The 21,411-nt window shown below is 34.3% G+C and overlaps 1 long non-coding RNA gene across 3 annotated transcripts in view; it reads left to right on the top strand.

The window, feature by feature from the left end:
* LOC111772581 (uncharacterized) overlaps positions 1 to 21,411 on the top strand; it is a 164,248-nt gene that overhangs the window by 104,708 nt on the left and 38,129 nt on the right. For 2 of the 3 annotated variants that reach the window (XR_002806569.2, XR_011436268.1), the window contains 2 exons: positions 6,442 to 6,564; positions 16,614 to 19,619. This is a non-coding gene — a long non-coding RNA (uncharacterized lncRNA). Of the gene's footprint in view, positions 1 to 6,441; positions 6,565 to 16,613; positions 19,620 to 21,411 lie in introns of those variants that run through there. The other variant, XR_011436269.1, reaches the window with a different exon arrangement.

A 21,411-nucleotide genomic window follows, 5' to 3' on the forward strand; every position in this document is an offset into this window, starting at 1 on the left:
ATGCTATATATGAGAAAAAGCATACCACTCTTGAGACACTTTTCTTTATTGGTCCTGACTCTTATTTTTATATTCTTTACCCTGGTCCCCTCAGGGAAAATGACTAAATCAAAACTCTTGACTCTTTCTCCCTTGATTTTCATTTATTTTTTCAAGAATAATATAATATCTACATTACCATTGTATACTTTCCTTCAAAGTAAGAACCTTTGTCATGAGAACAGCAAAGGGAAAAGCTAGAAATGTATGCTACGAAATAATAGTGGGGTATGTACAGTCAGATGTATTCAAACACCTCTTGTAGCATTGAGAAATCCTGTATATCTTCAAAAACAGTAGAGTCAAATGCACTTTGCACTCCCTCCTATCCAGATCTCTTTATAAGGAAATCGATTGTCAAAGTAGTGGATGTGATTATTTTAAAAATCTTTGAAAGTTCTAAAACAGTTCCTCCGAAATCTCTTTATTCAAGTTAATTGGATGTCAAAACACAAATTTTGACGATCATTATTTTCCAAAGCAATTAAAGATATTATATCACTTTTACTCAGGGTATTTAATAATTACATATTTCTTTAGCATATATTTCTTTTTAATTATATCCAAAGAAATATAAGATGAATAAGCATGATAATACAGTTAACCTAAATTCACTTAGCATTGCTTTTTAATGTGTCTTTTTACTTTTTCAAGCTGGAAAATAATACTACATTGCTCTCTCTTTTCATCTAACTGTCAGGATCATGTATATTCTCTTACTCTTTCAGAAGAAAAGAAAAAAATTCCTTTTAATTTACTTAAACTATTTGCACCAGAAATTAAAAAATGAAATTAAGGATAATTTTATTTAGTTGAAAAATGGTTTCTCCACTGAGCTGGAATGGAATGAAACAGTTAAATACGGTCATGTAAATACTACCAGTTGTTTTCCAAAACAAAGTCTTTGGATATTTCAGCAAGATGTTCAAAGTTGGGAGGTTACGCATCACATACCTTCCAACTATTTAATGATGTTAAAGAATAAGGATAGTACACATGGACCCATATAGAATGTTCTTTGTGTTTGTTTCTTTTTTACCTGAGTAGAAGGCAAAATAATTTGGATATACAAATAAATCCAAGTTTTAAATTTTATCTCTATTCTCTAATCTATAAACTCAATCCAGGGCATGTGCACAAAGTATGGGAGTCTTGGTGTCCTTCTTAAAATTCTGCCTCTCACATTATTGTCAGTCAGTTTTTCATTTTATTTATTTCTGTACTTATCTTTAATGATTTCCTTCCTTTTTTCTCCTTTGCTTAGATTTTCTCTTCATTTTCAAGTTTATTAAGGTGGAATCTTTGATTACTGATGACAAACTTTGCTAATATAATGGTCACATTATAGTACTGCTTTAGCTGTAAACCACAAATACTGTTTTGTTGAATTCACAGCATCATCTCATTCAAAAATTGCTAATTATGTTTTTTTGTTGTAATCATCCATTTACACACTGTATTTTAAAATTTCTAAATGTTTAAGAAATTTATGTATGTTTTTGTTATAATTTCCAATTAAATTCTAATCTTGCCTAGGAATATATTTATATGTTTCTGTTCTTTTAAATTCATTGAGGCTTGTTTTATGACCAGCAAAGTGGTTTATCGTGGAGAATGTTCCACATGCACTTGAAACCAATGTACATTCTGCAGCCATTTGTTGGCGTGTTCTATAAGCATAATGTAGTTCAAATTGATTGAAAGTGTGGTTCATGTTTTACCTATCATGTCTCGAGTCAGGAGTGTTGAAATCACAAACGTAATTGTACATCTTATATAATATTGACTAGAAAAGGTTAGTTTATTTCCTCTGATTTTTCCTGATGTTAGACTAAATAATTCAATAATTTACCACTTAATATTAGGTCAGTTGTAGATTTTTAGTTGATATCCTATTTTAGGCTGAGCAAGAAAAAAGTTTCCTTCTATTTCTAAATTGCCAAGTGGTTTTCCTTTTTTTCTTCTATTTCAATTGAGAACTTTTGTTTGAAATATTGTCAAATCCCTTTTCTATATATAGTGGAATGATCATATGATTTTCCTCCTTTACTTTGATATTGTGGTGAATTACAATGAATAATATTTCAAATGCTTAAATAACCATGAAAATTTGGGGATAAACCAAAATTAGTATTAATGTATTATTTTATACATTGGTGGATTCAATTTGTTACTACTTCCTTAGGAATTTTTCTATATTCTTGAGTAGTAGTAGACTATAATTTTATTTTTAATGTCTTCATCAAGTTTTGGAATTATGGTAATGCAGCCCTTATATTCAGAAGTGTTCCTACTTCTATTGTCTAATAAAACTTGTGTAAGTTGTGTAGTTATTGTTTATTTGTTTTATAGAATTCCACAATGAAGCAATCTGAGTTAGAATTTTCTTTGTAGGAAAGTTGATCATGAATTAATTGATTTAACAGCTGTGGGTAGAAGTATTCAGTTTATCTGTTTCATACAATGTCTATTTTGGTAAGTTATTTTTTCAAAATACTTGTCCATATCATTTAAGTTGCTAAAATTTTTCTTCCTATTATTCTCTTACTATCCTTTGAATATTGGTAAGATCTATGGTGATACCCTCTCTCACCTTGCATTCCTGATATTGTCCATTTGTGTTCTCTCTTTTTTTTCCTGATCTGACTAGTTAGAGGTTTATTAATTATGTCTATCTTTTCAAAGAACCAAATATTAGCTTTGTTAATTTCTTCTATAAAGTTGTATAAATTATATGTTTCCATAAATAAAAGGAGCAATATCTAATTTGATATTGTGACTGAGTTACTATCAATCCATATTAAATGCTGATAAATTAAATAGAAGTTATCAAGTTTTAAAATGATCAAATCTTAATTTATAAAATCAAACCATAAATAAGTAAAAAAATACTTTAAAATTGAAATTATAAATGGGCATGGATAAGTCATTCTTTTTCAGGGATACTTGACCTTGAATCTCAATCCTTACTCTTATTGTCAGTTAAGTTCCTATTTTGTGTAAACATTTTGTTAGAAGCATTAAATAATGATTTTAGAGTGTGAGAAAACTGTTTGACACATAAAAGCTTGTAATAAATCCCAGTTTCATCCTACCTTTCTCCTTTATCTTCTTTTTCCTCTTTTGGTTCTTCAATATTTACAGACAAGTAAGCTTAGGTTTCAATAAATATTTATTAATTGATAACGGTTCTCTTCAATATGTTACTTCCGCAGCTTTTCCAAGTCATAATTGACATGTAATATCTGCATATATTTAAAGTGTGCAGTTTGATACATTTTGGCATGTGGATATACCCATGAAACCATCACCACAATCAAGATAGTGAACACACCTCGCACCCAACCATGTCCTCATGCCCCTTTGAATCCTTCTCTCCCTTTCCAGAACCCTCCTTCCTTCCTGGGCAACCACTGATGTCTTTTCTATCACCAGAGATTAGTTTGCATTTTCTAGAGTTTTATATAAATGAATTCATGCAGTGTGTACTATCATCTGGCTTCTTTCACTTAGTCTAATTATTTTGAATATTCATCCCAGTTGTGGTATAAAACAATTGTTTATTCCTTTTTATTGCTGAGTAGTATTTTTTAAATTAGTTTTTGTTTTTGTTTTCCTTTCTGAAGCAATCTTATAAAGTTCCTCAGATCATATCTATAACACCTTAGATAATCTTCTAAGAAAATATGTTCTCTCCACTGTGATATATTTTGTTAAAAAAAATTCCTACAATTTAGCCCAATTAACACACTCTTTGAAGTAAGATAATTTTTGAATTAATTTGATAGCGTAATTGGAACATTTGCATTTTGCTCATGTATGGCAAATACTGTGTATTTAAATGCACAATAAAGTTTGAGAATATAGTTCTACTGAGATACCAAACAATAATGAATTATAAAAAAGATCTATTATAAATGAACTAAAATAATAAATGACCAAAGTAAAATAAGAAAGGCAATTTTATTTGTTGAGAAACATATCTACGAATCTCTAGTTTTCAGCCAATATGATTAAGATATCTATTTCCCATTTATTCATTATCAATATGTTTAATAAGATTCACTTGCAAAAAAGATCAATGGTATGCCAAATTTTTCAAACAGAATTTCAGAGAATAATATACTTGTCACATGTAAAGTAAAGAAAGAAAGTAAATAAGATTATTTGAATTGGTAATTATTGAGGGGAATTAAAATCATTTTTAACATGTTTCCACTAGGAAATGATTTTGTGCCTACTAGGCATGTAAATTGTGCTGCCATCTGGCTTTTAATGGTATTATGCTTCTCCAATGGCTCCATGAATAAACCACACTTCAAATCATTCAAATAGATTATAAAACCCAAATAGTCATGACAAAGCTTCTGCTCTTCCATATGAGTGGCACATCCCAGAACCACTTAAAATATGGCTGTGCCAATTTAAAGTTACGTAATAGTGAATGTAGATGATTTAAACAGGAAAAGAAGGGGAGGTCATTAGATAAGAGCAGCTTGGCAAATGGAGTATTCAGATTTTGAGAATTTCATGTATTTATCAAAAGCCAAATTAAGCGGTAATATATGAGATAAACATAGTGATACAGTTGTGCATATCTGCCACACATGCTTATTATTCTTTGAAATAAGACAAGTATCACAACAGGTGTATGATGAAGAAATCACTTGGTAGGGCGTGAGGTTTGTATTTTACTGTTTTGCCCACTAGTATTCATTCATTTCACTCAAAAATGTATTAAATTCCCATTTTGAATAAATGCCAAGTTAGCTGTTGATTTTACATTTGTAAACAAAACATATAATCTCTATCTTCATGGAACTTACAATCTAGTGGTGATTCAGGAAATAAACATTTACCTTTATAAAAGGTATGTAATTATAAAAAGTGACAATGTGATAACCTAAGACCACAACAGTGTAGATTGCTCTCTCCTGGGCTGTCGAGAGCCTGCCTGGGGGGTTTAATTTTAGCTGAGCTTTGAAAAATAAGAGCGAAGGATGAGAAAAAGGCAGAGAGTGAGAGGAAGAGGTTTCCAGGAAAGAGAAGAGTTTACATGAATGAAACACCAGTATAAAAACAAAATAAAGTATAGGGGGAGCTGCTCTTTTACAGACAATATTTTCAAAGACTGTTTTGTTTAGTTCTCACAATGTTCTTTCAATACTACGTTACATCTGAATAAATTTACTAAATATGTAATCATAGGTACTTCATTAAAATCAAAGTTAACAGAACAGTTAAACATGCAATTAAATTGGTTCATTTTAAAGTTTGAAGTATCAAACATCACATTTTATCCTGAGTCAAGTTAATTGACAAAAAGGAAGTTAGAGACTAGAAAGATTCAATCCTTAAAATAAAGGTGAGTAAATAAAATTCTAGAAAGAAGCTACTGTAGTTTTCACTCCTATGTATCTGAATACCACCTGACATTTCCAGAAAAGGTCTGCGTGATATCCAGGGTGGGCAACATGTCCTAGGGTCAAATTCGTGTCTCACTACTTCAAACACAACATAATCAGAATTAAATCCAACAGCCACTACCAAAATGTATTTTCCCTTTTCTTCTAGCTAGTTCTCTTAAAAACGACACCTCATATACAGTTTCAAAACATCAAAGTCTGCAATAGCTTCTCCTCTTTCATCAATTATTTACAAATTTAGAAGTTCAGGTTATTTAATTTCTATATGACTGCAAATTGTCAGTTAGTTTTCATTAGCGAGGCCATTAACAAAGTTACAACCTTCCCTCTCTCTTGCCTCATTGCCTCTAGCAAGCAATGCTTGCTTCCTCTTCTCCCACCGCAGACTTCAGCCCCGTCAGGTATACCGCTCACACTAGCCCAAAGGGAGGTTGCTAAATCAGTCACTCTCAGGTTATAAAACCAGTTTGGTTCCATCCCATTCCCTGAAAACACCGTGTCCTTTTCTGTTGTCTTGTCCAATATTTGTTTTCTTCACTCATCTATCAGGAGCCAACATTACATGTGCTTAATTCTTCCTCATCTTAAAGCCTTTATTATTCTTTTAATAGAATAAGTCTTTTAATTTTTTTAAATACCAAAGGTTTTTATACTTCTCTTATAGAATTTGCGGCATGTCACTTAAATTATATTTAGTAGCATGCATGCTATTTTCTCCTAATATGTTGCACTTTGTTTGAGAAAGTGAGCTGGAATATTATCTTGAGTGAATTATAAATCAGTGATTTCTTCGTGGAGTCGAATTTCAAGAATTCAGTAAATGTCCAAAGAGTTTTATTTAATATAAATCAGTTGCTATAATATCAGCTTGAAGTAGTGTATGTTTTGGTGAATAGAGATTTGCTTAAATAACTTTTAAACAAGAATGAGCTTGTCAATTGATTCTTCCTTAATTTATTCCACATTTCTTTTTTAGATCTCCTTCTATGTGTACAGCAATGTTCTAGATACAGGCCATCCTGCTTCCTGCAATGAGTGGGAAAACAAAGCTCCCACACTAAAGGAACTTATCAAATTGCAGTGGAATATCTTTCACACAGTAAGTTTTGCAGAGTCTCTTCTAGTGTCCTCCCCATCAGTTCAAATGAGGTATCTGTCAAGGACTTCATTTATGATTTATTGTAATTATCCAAATATGGACATTTTTTAAATGTTGACTCAAAGTTTTAATAGAATTTGAGAAACATAGATCACTCATGCTCTACATTTTATTACATTCAGTCTTATTACTTTCAGAATCTATAAATTTGTGTACTTATGTACAGTGTATTTATTCAGTAAAGCTGAGATATTCTGTAACAATTTATCAATATATTTTTATTTCTGCTCTAATAACTATCACATATGCTCATTAATATGTTCTTTACCAGTATTTTATAATATTCACAAGTGACAAATTAGTATTAGATTGCTAAGACAGTTGCAATAAAATCATTCATTTTATAATTCATTTCAAATCTTCTAGTAAAACTTCATTATTAACACAAATCTTAGATGGGATCCTGATGTTCGTTATTTCAGTTAGTAATATGTGCACTATTAAAGAAATTGAAAAATTTAATAATATTATGCTACAATTACTCTTTGATCTCATTAAGAACAGTCCCACAATACAAGACACACTGAAAGATTTTTATTATTTTAGTTAAATGATAATTTGAATATGGGATTCTATTTAAAATAACCAAATCAGAAAAAATAAATAATAACATGCTCACAAGGGAAGGTTATGACTTCCAACTGTAAAGGACAGCACAAAAACAAAAAAAATCTGGATTTCTTTTGAATGCTATAGCTTGTAATCGTTTGTATTTGGAATCCTTGGGTGTCAATAGATCAATGTAAATGTAGTTTAAAACTCAAATTTTTGTTTTCTATTTTATTCTTCACAAACAATTAAACACTAGGACAATCCAGCAACAGATGTGTTGTTTTTCAGTTACACAATTTCAATTTCAGCTATATAATATTTATTAATTTTATAACACACATTGAGGGAGCTGTTCAATAAATCTGTGCTGGCCTGCATTAGCGTTACACGTAGCAGAAACCTTGGAGGCACAGCTCATTTAGCTACGCACATTGCAAAGCAGGAGTAATGCTATTGCTAAAATGAGAGACCTAAGCCTGAAAACAGGCTTTCTAGGGAGAAAACAAGGACTGCTGAAATAATTGTTCATAATTTTTTCCTTTTCAGATAGGTATTTTTTTTCAAAACCAAATAAATGATGACATCTTTTCTCTAGCATCCCAGAGAGTCCTTGATTTTGTTGTCATCTCTACATTTTGAACAGACACTTCATCAAAGACTGTATACAAATGGCCACTGATCACATAAAAACATCCCCAGGTTTATTAGTGATCAAGGAAATGTAAATTAGCACCATATTGAATACCATTTCACGTCTACTAAAATCTCTAGAATAACAAAATTCTGGGAACCGCAAAGATTGGCAATGATGGAAAACAAGTGGCACGCCATAATATTTCTGATAGAAGTGTGAAAGTTACTACCACTTTGGAAAACTCATTTGTAATTTCATATATACCCAGGATACATAAAGACTTAGCCACAAAAAGCAATTTCATGCATAATAGCCAAAAAGTAGAAACCACTCAAATGTTCGTGAACTGGTGAATGACTGAACGACTTATTTTATGTCCAAAAAATGGAATACTACTTAGCAAGAAAATTACTGATACATGCAACACGGATAAATCTCAAAAGTATTAAGGAAAATAAGCAAGGCAACCAATTTCTGCCATAATTACATGGATTTCTACATTCAGTGACACATTACTTAGATTACAGTGACCCACTGTAATTAATATGTACACGTGTTTTCTTTTAGTAAATATAAAGATGAATTTGTTCAAACACATTTATGTGTTCATTCAAAAATATTTATTATTTCCTACTGTATTCAAAGCACTATATTAGATTCTGGGTTTAAAGAGGTTGATAGACAAACAAGTTCCCAGCTGTCATATAGTTACATTCTAATGAAACAGGTATTAAAATAACTAGACAATGTATACATAATTTTAAGTAAATTCTATGAAGAAAATTGAGCAGCTAACATTTGATACTCACTTTGTGTTTTTAAATGTTTATACATATAATCTTATTAAATCTAACAAAAACAAATGTGGAAAGTACCATAATCTGTATTATGGTAAAGTATTATAATCTGTAATTTTACAAATTATGAAACTGTGGTATATAGTCTTAGCGATGACTCACTTAGCAAAGCAACACACTAAATATAGGAGCTGACATGCAGACTCTGGCGATCCTGTTTCGGGTAATGGAGACTTCATCTCCACCCTACAGTGCATCCTCAAATGTTAAGCTGAGAAATGTGAAAAATAGTGATGTGGGGACATGGTCAATAGATACGGCATTGTGTGGATAAGAAGAAATAGTGACATTTGAGCTGACACAAAATGACAAAAATGAAAAGCCTAGAGAGCATGGAGGTAAGAGATTCCTGGCTGTAACAGAGAAGTTAGTTTCAGACTTCTCCTCTTGTAATAAAGAAATAGAGAAAATGTGGTGAAATGTATTAAGCAACTATTTACTGGCATCCTGCACCAGACAGCACATGTATGTCATCTTTGAGAAAAAGGAACACATTAGATAAATCCTACTTCTCCCTGCCTGGGGCAATTTTCCAATGGTGGTATGGGAACAGAAGCCCAGGCAGCGTGATTTGAGAAGGAAGAAATAGGCATTCTTGGAATTGCTGGGATGGCTAGAATTTATGATGCAAGTTAGAAAGAGAAGGTAGGTCAATAGAAGAGCTCATCAGATATCTGCAGACATAAGTTTCAACTTCTTTATGTAAATACCAAAGGGTGGGAACTCTTGATCACATCGTAAGAATATGCTCAGTTTTGTAAGAAAGCTCCAAATTATCTTGCAAAGGGGTTGTATCATTTTGTACTTCCACCAGCAATAAATGAGAGTTTCTATTGCTCCACATCCTTGTCAGCATTTGCTGTTGTCAATGTTCCAGATTTTGACCATTCTCTTAGGTGTGTAGTGGTCTCTCTTGTTGTTGTGATTTGCATTCTCTGATCACATATTATGTAGAACATCTTTTCATGTGCTTATTTGTCATATGTAGATCTTTTTGGATGAGGAATCTGTCAAGGTCTTTGGCCCATCTTTTAATAGGGTTGTTTGTTTTTTATTGTTGAGTTTCAAGAAATCTGTGTATATTTTGGATAACAGTTCTTTATAAAATGCGTCTTTTTGCAAATATTTTCTTCCATTCTGTGGCTTGTCATCTCATTCTCTTGACATTTTCTTTGACACAGCAGTTTTTAATTTTAATGAAGTTCAGCTTGTCAATTCTTTCTTCCATAGTTGTACCTTTAGTGTTGTACCTAAAATGTCATTGCCATCCCAAGGTCATCTAGATTTTCTCCCCTGTTATCTTCTAGAAGTTTTATAGTTTCGCATTTTACATTTAGGTCTGTGAAACATTTTGAGTTAATTTTTGTGAGGGGTATAAGGTCAGTGTCTAGATTAATGTTTTTGCCTGTGTATGTCCAGCTCCAGTACCATTTGTTGAAGAAATTATCTTTGCTCCATAGTATCACCTTTGTTCCTTTGTCAAAGCTCAGTTGACTATATTTACATGGATGTATATCTGGGTTCTCTATTCTGTTCAATTTATCAATTTGTCTATTGTTTCAACAACACTACACTGTCTTGATTACTGTAGCTTTCCAGTAAGTCTTCAGGTCAGAGAGAGTCAGTCCTCCAATTTTATTCTTCTCCTTCAATATTGTGTTGGCTATTCTGGGTCCTTTGCCTTTCCAAATGGCCTTTAGAATCAGTTTCTTGATATCCACAAAATAACTTGCTGAGATTTTGATAGGAATTCCATTGAAGCTATGGATCTGGTTAAGAACTGACATCTTGACAATATCTAGTATTCCTAACCCTAAACACGGAATCTTTCTCAATTAATTTAGTTATCCTTTGATTTCATTCATCAGAATTTTGTTGTTTTCCTCGTATAGCTCTTATACATATTTTGTTTGATTTAAACCTAAGTATTTCATTTTGGGGAATGCTAATATAAATGGTAAAGTGTTTTTAATTTAAAATTCCACTTGCTCATTGTTGGTATAGAGGAGAGCAACTGACTTTTTTATGTTAACCTTGTGTCTTTCAACATTGCTGTAGTCACTTATTAACTCCAGGAGTCTTTTATGGACTCTTTCAGATTTTCTATGTGGATGATCGTGCGATCTGTGAAAAAAGACAATTTTATTTATTTCTCAAGCTCTATACCTTCTGTGTCTTCTCTGATATCATTAACTAGAATTTCCAGCACAATGTTGACAAGCAGTAGTGAGAGGGGACATCCTCGCCTTGTACCTGATCTTTATGAGAAAGCTTTGAGCTTGTTGCCATTAAGTATGATGTTAGCTGTAGGTTTACTGTAGATATTCTTGATCAAGTTGTGGAAATTCCCCTCAATTCCTGGTTTACTGAACATTCTTATCACGAATGGGTCTTGAATTTTGTCAAATGGTTCTTCTGCATTACTTGTATGATCATGTGATTTTTTTTCTTCTTTGTGCTGTTGATGTGATGGATTAAATTGATTTTCAAATATCGTTCCTGACTTGGATATCTGGGATAAATTCCATCTGGTCATGGTATATAATTCTTTTTATACATTGCTAGATTCAATTTGCTAATATTTTGTTGAGAATTTTTGCATCTATCTTTTTGAGAGATACTGCTCTGTGGTTTTCTTTTCTTGTAATGTCTTTGTCTCATTTGGTATTAGGGTAATGCTGGCCTTAGAGAATGAATTAGGAAGCATTACCTCTGCTTCTATCTTTTGGAAGAGTTTTGTAGAAACCTGGTATAGTTTACTCCTTAAATGTTTGGTAGGATTCACCAATGAACCTATCTGGGCCCAGGACTTTGTTTGGAAGGTTATTAATTAATAATTCATTTTATTTGATATAGGCCTATTCAGATTACCCATCTCTTCTTGTGTGAGTTTTTGAAGATTGTGTCTTCCAAAGAATTGGTCCATTTCATCTAGGTTATCAAATTTGTAGCCACAGAATTATGCATAATATTCATTATTATCATTCTAATGCCTTTGGGAACCATAGTGATATCCCTTCTTTCATTTATGATATTGGTACTTTATGTTCTCTCTCTTTTTCCATTAGTTAGCCTGGCTAGAGTCCTATCAGTTTTATGAATCTTTTCAAAGAACCAACTTTTGGTTTTGTTGATTTTCTCTGTTTTCCTTTTCTCAATTTCATTGATGTCTTCTCTAGTATTTATTATTTATTTTCTTCTTACTTTGGATTTCATCGGCTCTTCTTTTTCTAGTTCCTGAAGGTTTGAGCTTAGATTAATGATTTTAGATCTTTCAGATTATTGATTTTAGATCTTTCTTCTTTCTAATATTTGCATTCAAGGCTATAAATTCATCTCTAAGCACTCCTTTCACTGCATCCCACAAATTTTGATGTTTTGTTTTCATTTTCATTTACTTCAAAACATTGTTCAATTTCTCATGAGATTTCTTCTTTGACTTATGTGTTATTTAGAAACGTTTTGTATAATCTCCAAGCAGTCTGAGATATTCCAGCTATCTTTTTGTTATTGATTTCTAGTTTAATTCCATTGTGATCTGAGAGCAAACATTGTATTTCTATTCTTTTAAATTTGTTAAGGTGTATTTTATGGCTCAGAATGTGCTTTATTTTGTGAATGTCCTATGTGAACTTGAGAAGAATGTGTATGCTGCTAATATTGGATGAAGCAGTCTATAGATGCCCATTATATTTACTCAGTTGATGATGCTGTTAGGACCAACTATATCCTTACTGATCTTCTGCCTGCTGGCACTGTTGCTGGTACTCCATTTCCGATGGAACAGTGTTGAAGTCTTCAACTGTAATTGTGGATTCATCTTTTTCACCTGGAAACTTTTAGTGTTTGCCTCACATATTTTGAGTCTGTTGTTAGGCACGTATATTTTAAGGGTTGTTACATCTTCTTTGAGAATTGACTCCTTTATAATTATGTAAGCCCCTCTTTATCCCTAAGAACATTCCTTACTCTGAGTTATTCTGTCTGAAATTTTTATAGCTACTCCAGCTTTCTTTTGATTAGTGTTTGCATGGTATACCTTTCTCTATCCATTTATTTTTAATTTATATGTGTGTTCATATTTACAGCAGGTTTCTTGTAGATAACATAGTTGCATCATGTTGTCTGACCCACTTTGACAATCTTTGTCTTTTAATTGGTTCATTGAGATCATTTTCATTCAAATTGATCATTGATATATTTTTATTAATATTATATTTGTTATGGACTTTTATTTTGTGTCCTTTGTTTCTATTTTTCTCTTCTTTTTTTGCCTTTTGTGCTTTTAATTGAGCATTTTATATGATTCCATTTTCTCACTTAGCGTATCAATTAACTTCTTGTTCTACATTTTTTAGTGGTTGCCCTAGAGTTTGCATTATACATTTAAAATGAGTTCAAGTTCACTTTTGAATACCACCATACCACTTCACAGGTAGTATGAATGGCTTATAATAAGAAAAATAATCCTAATTCCTTCCTCCCATCCCTTTTATCATTGCTGTCATTCTTTTTCCTTATATATAAGCATATATGTATATATATTCATATACACATAAGCGAAATAGTTGAATGCAGTGTCTCTGTATCATTTTAAACTGTTATTTGTTATATCAATTAAGAATAAGAAAAATAGAAGTTTCTGTTTTGCCTTCAATAAATCCTTCTCCAATGCTCTTCCTTTCTTTATGTAGATCTGAGTTTCTGATCTATACCATTTTTCTTCTTTCTAAAGAACTTCTTTTAAAATTTGTTACAAGGTAAGTCTACTGGCAATAAATTCCTTCAGTTTTTGTCTTTTGGTGAGCCTGTGCTTCCGGACTGTGCCCTTCACACATGCATCTCAGTCCCCCATGCCCCGCCCTTAGGTGGGACAGGATGGGTAGAGTAGGCTGGAGTTAGGTACTTCCCTTCCTCCTCTTAGAAGGCTAGAGCCAGTTGGAATTGGGTATTTCCCTTCCCTCAAGTCAGTTGGGCTCTGATAAAACCCCAGCAGGTCATGCAGTGCTTAAAGAATTTCTCTTCAGGGCAGACTTTGTTAAGAAGAACAGAATGCTCTAGTGTATTTTCAAAATGGTTCCTCTGCCCCACCCCGTGCCAGAGGCATAGGGGATTTTCCTCTGAGATTCAATGTGAGAACCTTGTAGACATCCACCTTGCTAGAGCTCCTGATAAGTGGCTTCCTCCAGAGTTTTTAACTCTTAGTTGCCCACACTGAGCCTCTAGGAATTCATGGGCTTACCTTAGGTTTTCCTACCCGGACAGTGCTTCCTGCAGAGATTGCTGCTCTGGTTAGTTGTGATTCTCTGTACCTGCTGGCCTCTCTAATTTTGGGGGCAGCAGTTTGCCCTGTGACCTCAACTTGTCTAACAGACGTAAGAAGAATTGTTGATTTTTCAGTTTGTTTAGCTTTTCACTTGTCGTTAGGATGGAGTGGCAACTTCCAAACTTCTTTCATGCTGGACTAGAAACAGGAAACTATATTTCTTTTTCTTTCTGGACTTTACACTTACCTACCTCTATAGAGTGGCTCTATCAGCTTTGTTTGCATATGGCCACCCCCAAGTTGGACCTTTTCCCACTGTTCAAATTGGGGGAATAGAATTTAGTCCTAATTCGAAATTATTAGAAGAGAGATACTGTGACTAGACTAACCTGGATGTAAGTAATTGAAGTCAAATGGGAAAGTCATAGTACAAATATAGCCACTGTGATCACCCTAAAAGTGTCTAACTCAACTTGTGAAAATAGCTTTCCTATTTAGAAGTTACAGCTAAAATGTGAAACAAAACAATGAGAAGTAAAAAATTAGTAATTATAAAAACACACCATTCAAGAATAGAAAAAACCTTTTTCACAATGAAGGATGGATTTTAAGAGCGGAAACTGGATTTGGAACTTACAAGGGGCAGACTACAAAGCTAATAGTGCCAAATTATCGTTCTTAGTGAACATACTATAAATAAACCTTTATCTATTGACCAATGTATAATCTTGACACAGGCTGGACACGATAAATGCTTTGTAACTCTTGAGTCCCATGCAGGTGTGCGTTATAGATTTCATATACTATCCAAGATTCAAAAAACTAGTATAAAGAAATCAAAATATAAGCAAACATATAAATATACTCATACATACATTAATAAGTAACTTTCACTTTAAATCTAGTTTAATTTGGCTACTGAAGGCCAAATGCCTTTTCACCTAAGCAAATATAGTGTCCGAGACCAGTGATGAACAGCAAGGGAGCAATTAGTAGGACAATTATGACAAACTAACAACTGGGATGAAATGTTATAAACTCTTAAATTTATCCTAGTTAGATATGCATGTTAAGACATGTTGTTCATATGATACCAACAGCTGATAGTTATTTTTTAACATGTTCACAAATGTCTCTTCAATGTTAATGAGAGAATTTTCATGAACTAAACTTTGTTCTTCAAACTAGACAAGCTTATAATGTCAAGTCACAAGAAGTTTTGAAATGTTATTCTGATAGTCAAAAATATCAATGAATTCTTCATGGTGTCTATATTCATAAGTAGAGATAGATTTCATCGGCAGGACAATGCATTAAAGATAACTATATATTTTATTTGACTAAGATAACTTTATCCTAAAGTAGATCTTTTTTAAAATGACTAGAATAATTTGGATATTTTTCAATAAATTAATATTTAAATTAATTAAGGCATTTTAGCAACATTGTACTTTAACAATTTTGAATAAATAAAACATAATTATAATGTGATTAAGGAGCTTCCATTCAGAGTATATAACATGTAACTTGAGGTTTATAAGAACATTGTCTTTGGAGTAATTTTCTCTAGCCGACCCCAGGGAGTCCCAGTTTGACAGATGGAAATAATGAGTAAAAGCAGCAAAGAGAAAGGCTTGTTTTCTGTAGTGTAATGTATTAATAAATACCCAGCATGTGACAGGAGAATAGATGTATTTCCATAAACTCTGGCCCTCTTCCTGAATATTTCTCTGGGTGTCACAAAATCATCTGTGGTTAGCCAGACAGTCTAGGAAAATGTGAATACAGATAATGATTCCTACCCTAGAGAAATTATAATTTTCTCTTTCATTCTTAAGCTCCTCTGTTTCTTTTATTTTGCTAAGGGGGTGTGTGTGGTGTGTGTGTGTGTGAAATGTTCTCTATAATGTATCTGTGGAAGCATGTTATCTGAAGTCTCACCCTATAGCTTTGCCCTTGTGTTTGAAGACATCATGGCTAGCAGCCCTCCTATGTATTTTCAACAGCTCTGGCTTGTTCATCTAAGAACACTAACATATTGGATATATTCATCTCATAAATAAACTTTCTTAATGAATACGACATGAAGCCCTTTGTCAAGCAGACATGAGCTTGACCTGAGAACAATACAAATTCGATGGAAAAGGGTAAAGTTTCAAAGACCAATATCCTTTCCAGGGAAACCGTATTTTGGTGAAGGATTGTCATATTGTCACAAGCAAATCACTTAAAGATCCTTGAAAGTCCACAAATACTGGTAGTGAAAATGGTGAGGCTGGTCACAGGGCATCCGGCAGGAAAGTTTGTGCCTGTGCTTATGCCCCCAGCCCAGAAAAAGGATTTTGACCCAGAGGACACATGGAGACACGACAGCGATTAATGTCAATCTAGTAGGAAAAAAATTATGTTTAAAAAAGACTTAACATGCATATTTTGTCTGTTTGTTGTATTGTAAAAACTAGTAGATTTTACAGCTTAGTATATAAGAAAACGTGTAGGTAGACAGATGCGTGCTTCATAACTACCATACTTATAATCATTTAATGCCTAAATATTTTTCAAAAGTATGTGAAAAATGGCATTTTTCTACCTTTGTTTCTTGGTTTTAGTGAATCCAGTTAAAGCTAGCCGGAATTACCTTTCAACGTGGTGTGAAATTCTTTTTTCTTTCTTTTCTTAGGGAATGGAAACCCTGGAGGTCACAGTAGAGGTCATTGTAGACGAAGAGCAGTTTCTGGGCATCATGTTTGGTTTCACTAATTCCTTCTTCCTCTTCCTTCTTTGGTTTACACTCTTGGAGTCCGTCTTTTATTCAGCACAGACAGTCTAATATTTCTGTTCTTAATACCTCTTGGAAAATTTTCACTCAGCTGTAAGCTACTTATAAAACTCCTTAAACCTGTGTGTTTTCTAGCTTGCTTTGTATTTTCTTTAGCATGGTTGACAGGTTTGTAAGTTTCAGTAAAAAAACTCTCCAAAATCCCTACTCAATAGATTCTAACATCAGAATCATTTCTAAGGCAGGAAAAAAGCATGCCAATTATGAAGCAGTACTATTGTCATGGTTATATGGAGACTCAGCTTGCAATCATAACTGCTGCTCGTTTCCTTCAGGTATTAAAGGCAGCCATGCACGATGAGAGTAGGAATCCAGTGAAGCAAGATGTGATGCTCCCATCCATAACTGTGCAGATCACCATTTCCCATAGATTGTAAGACAATACAGAAAAAAGACAGGCAGGAGAATGAAACAAAAGTAAAGTGCAAATAAAACAAACAGTCATTTCCATGTAGCTTCTTATTAATTTTAATAGGACAAAATCTGGAATTTTTTTAATGAAGTACTTTTGGATATAAAATAACTAGTGATATACAAGAACAGTGTTACAGAGAGTTTTTGAGTCATGTAAAATATTTATGCCTTTGTTAAACAGGGAAACACTCACTAGGTGCTGTAATAAACAGCTCAACTATCTTAGCTGCTTAATACAATAAAATGTTTATCTCACATCCATTTTCAGTGCAGATCACGTGACTCGCCTGGATCCCCTGCAGATGATGACTCTGGGATCTGGCTTCCTTCTGTGATGTGGCTTCTTTATACCAGGGTCCTTTACTTTCAGCCACACTGGTAGGAAAGAAAGAGTGAGCTAGATTTCAAAGGAAAAGTTCAATAAATATTCATCCATTGACCAAATCTATTCAGAAATCCCAAATCTACTTTAAGCAATACTGTGTAACATATTTTTCCTTTTGTCCAGGGGGAGATACAGGATTTGAAAGTATTGCTGTAGCCAATGTTTTATTTTGCTATTTTAAAAACAGTACACTTTAGGGGCCAGCCTGGGGATGTAGTGTTTAAGTTCACATGCTCTGCTTTGGAGGCCCAGGGTTCACAGGTTCGGATCCCAGGCATAGAACTACTCAGACCTACTCACCGCTCATCAAGTCATGCTGTAGTGACAGCCCACATACAAAACAGAGGAAGATTGGCACAGATGTTAGCTTAGGGACAATCCTCCTCACAAAACAAAAGTACATTTTATTTTTAACACTATTTCATAAAGAGGGTTTGACACCAAAGAAATAGGAATCACCTAATCCTTTTCACTGAATGTATTAAGATCTGCAATAAAATAATGTCTTAAGTACTAATCTATATCAACAGGGATCAAAATGAAAGCTCTGAAGAGATCATAGTAAGACCCCTACCAGAGGCTCTCTTGCCCTTATCTTCAGGAGTCAAGACATTCACAGAAGTGTCCTGGTGTGAGGTGTCCACATGCCAAGGAGGACCTGGACACAACCCTCCTTACCATCCAACGTTTGTTCACAGCCTCATCACTGCTGTCTGCCTTGAATTGGCCAGGACTGCATTCATGGTGCATTTCTTGGTCATCTACTGCTGTAAAATCAACTGTTACAAGACTTAATGGCTGAAACTGAAATGATTTATTTACCTCACAATTATAGGGGGCCCCGCTTCAGTCTGTACTAGGCTGGGTGATCTGTTGTCTTAGTGGGACTCCCTCACATGTCTGTTGTCATCTGAAAAACTCAGCAGAAGGTTGGCTTTGCTGATCTTCTCTGGGCTCTCTCATTTGTCTGGGGCCTCACCTGGGACATCCGGGCTGATTTGGTTCTGTCTACAGGGTTGCATCCCATTAGGTCACATGCAGAAGAAGCAGAAAGATGCAAAGTCTCTTGAGACTTAGGCTTAACAATGTATACTGCATACGACCTCAACGATGTAATACGTATTTAACAACGTGTACTGCACACTTGCTGATGATTGCTAGCAAATATCACCACTAAAAATTAAATGCTTATTAAAGTTTATCATTTTAGAAACACAGAAATTACTATCACTGAAATCAATAAAAATGTTTTTATTTACTAATTATATGGGATAATGCACATATAATGTAATCTATTTCCAAAACAGTTCTGCATGATAATTGTTATTACGTCTACTTTATGGAATGGGAAACATTTGCTCAAAGTGGCTGTATGACTCTTTGAAGGCTCAAAAGCCAGTAATAAATGAAGCATGAGTTTTAATAATTTACTGTAGCATTCTAAAATCGAAGTTCTTTCAAAAAATAGAATGCTGCCTCTGATTGGTTAGCACATAATTGCGAATTTTGTAATTTTTCCAAAAATATACTTTGACATAGGAATATTTAATTGATAATTGTAAAAATTTCCCCTGAAACCATGCACACAGTTTTTAAATTGAAAGCTTAAGAGAACTGTAATTGAAATCGATATAGTCATTATAGTCTTTCTACCCGATATCATCAATGTACATCATAGTACATGCAACTTCATATCGATTATATTTTGTTGGAGATATTTGCTAGTTATGTAGTGTGGAAAAAAAATTAGAGCTGGAATTGCTTTAGAATTCATCTACCTTGCAATGATGAGTAGTTGATATAAATATATATTAAATTTCTGCTTCTTATGTGAATGTACCACTTAAATCCTCAAAATCCTCAATCAGCCACTAGATTTCCACAAGTGAAAAGAAAAACTGAGTAAAGATTTTTGCATGGATAGCATTTTGTCAATCTGACATATTAGTCATACAAATGTAATGAGAGTAAAATTTAATGAAGTCTTAATTGAACCATGAGAGTCTATCGTATTAAAGAGATAGGGAGTTTGGGCATGACATCAGCAAGGTGGCAGAATAGGAGGTCCCTTGCTCATAGCCTCCTATGACAACAATAATTTGGCAGTCATTCACAGACCAAAGTGCCTCTGGGGGAGCTTTAGGATCCAGGTAGGAGGTTGAGAAAACCGGGGGAGCTCAGGGGGCTATTTGGAGAAGGCAGGCCCACATCTAGTTGGTACTTTCAATGACCACGGTCCTGGCTACAGATCCATAAATAGCTCTATCCCCTGTGGACTCAGTAACAGCTCTGTCTTGCCTTGGTCCTGTCACCAGCACCTCACCAAGGGACCTGAGAGGAGTAACGCCTGCTCATGTCTTGGGTAGCAAGCATGCTGATTTTAGTCCTAGCTGTGAACTCTGAAGCAGCCTGTGACCCAGCTCCAGCCCCTCTCAGTTGTGGTCCAGGAGCAGTTCTACTCATCTAAGGACCCACTGGGAAACATGGCTGTCCATGCCCCCAGAGGCAGACCTGCTGACCTCAGTCTGACTACACATTTTGAAGTGGCCCTGTGGCCTGGCTCCAGCCCTCCCTGTACAGTCTGGGAGTAGTCCTTCCCAGCCAGACCAGTGACCCAGTGGGAGCCCGTCCAGGAACCCAGCAGCAGCCACACCATCCACAGACCTAGTAAAAGTCCCACTGTCTGCAGACCCAACTGCCAACCCTAAGCAGACCCTTGTCCCAGCATCAGCCCTAATGACCAAGGTCCTGGAGGCAGCCCTGTCTGTCCAGAAACCATACGTGATCCACACCTGCCCAAGCCCCTGGTAACAGGCCAGTCAACCGCAGACCCAGCAGCAGCCAAGTGATCAGCTCCAATCCCACTCAACTGTGATCTCAGAGACAATCGCTTCAGCCCAGGAAACTGACAGGAAAAGGTCTCTACCTGCAAAATCAGTCTGTCAAGATTGGACGAGCTGTTTGCATCTTCAAATGCACAGACACCAATGCAAGGCTAGATGGATCATGAAAAAATAAGGCAAACATGACACCACCAAAGGAAACTAAAAAAGCTCTGGTAACTGACCCCCAAAAAATGGAGGACTATGACTTACCTGACAAGAATTCAAAATAATCTTAAAGAAGCTCAGTGAGATGCAAGACAACAGAGATAAACAACTAAACAAAATCACAAAAATAATGCATGAACAAAATGAGAAGTGTAATAATGAAACATAAACCATAAAAAATGAAATAGAAATCATGAAGCTGAAGAATACAATGACAGAATTGAAGAATAGAGATCTTCAACTCAACCACAGAGAAAAAGAATCAGCAAACTAGAGTACAGGTGATTTGAAATTAGCCAGTTGGAGAAACAAAAAGGAAAATGAAAAAGAGTGAAGAAAGCATCTGGAAGCTATTGGATAATGTCGGTCAAATGAACATACACATTATGGGAGTCCCAGATGGAGAAAAGAGAAAGGAGCAGAAAGCTTATTTAAAGAAATAATGACTGAAAACTTCCCAAATCTTGGGAGAGATATGGATATCTAGATTCATGAAGCGTCAAAAGACTCAAGCAAGATCAACCCAAAGAAGCTTACTCCAAACACATTAGCATCAGATTATCAAAAGTCAAATTAACAAGGGACTCTCCATAAGGCTGTAAGTGGATTTATCAATAGAAGCATTGTAGGCCAGGAAGGAGTGGGATGGTATATTCACAATGCTGAAAGAAAAAAACTGCCAAATAAGAATACTATATGTGACAAAGCTGTCCTTCATGACAGCAAAGCACAGACAACAAAAGCAAAAATAGACAAGTGATAACGGCATCAAATTAAAAAGCTTCTGCAC

This window comes from Equus caballus, chromosome 2 (genome assembly GCF_041296265.1).
Source record: "Equus caballus isolate H_3958 breed thoroughbred chromosome 2, TB-T2T, whole genome shotgun sequence".
Lineage (NCBI taxonomy): Eukaryota > Metazoa > Chordata > Mammalia > Perissodactyla > Equidae > Equus > Equus caballus.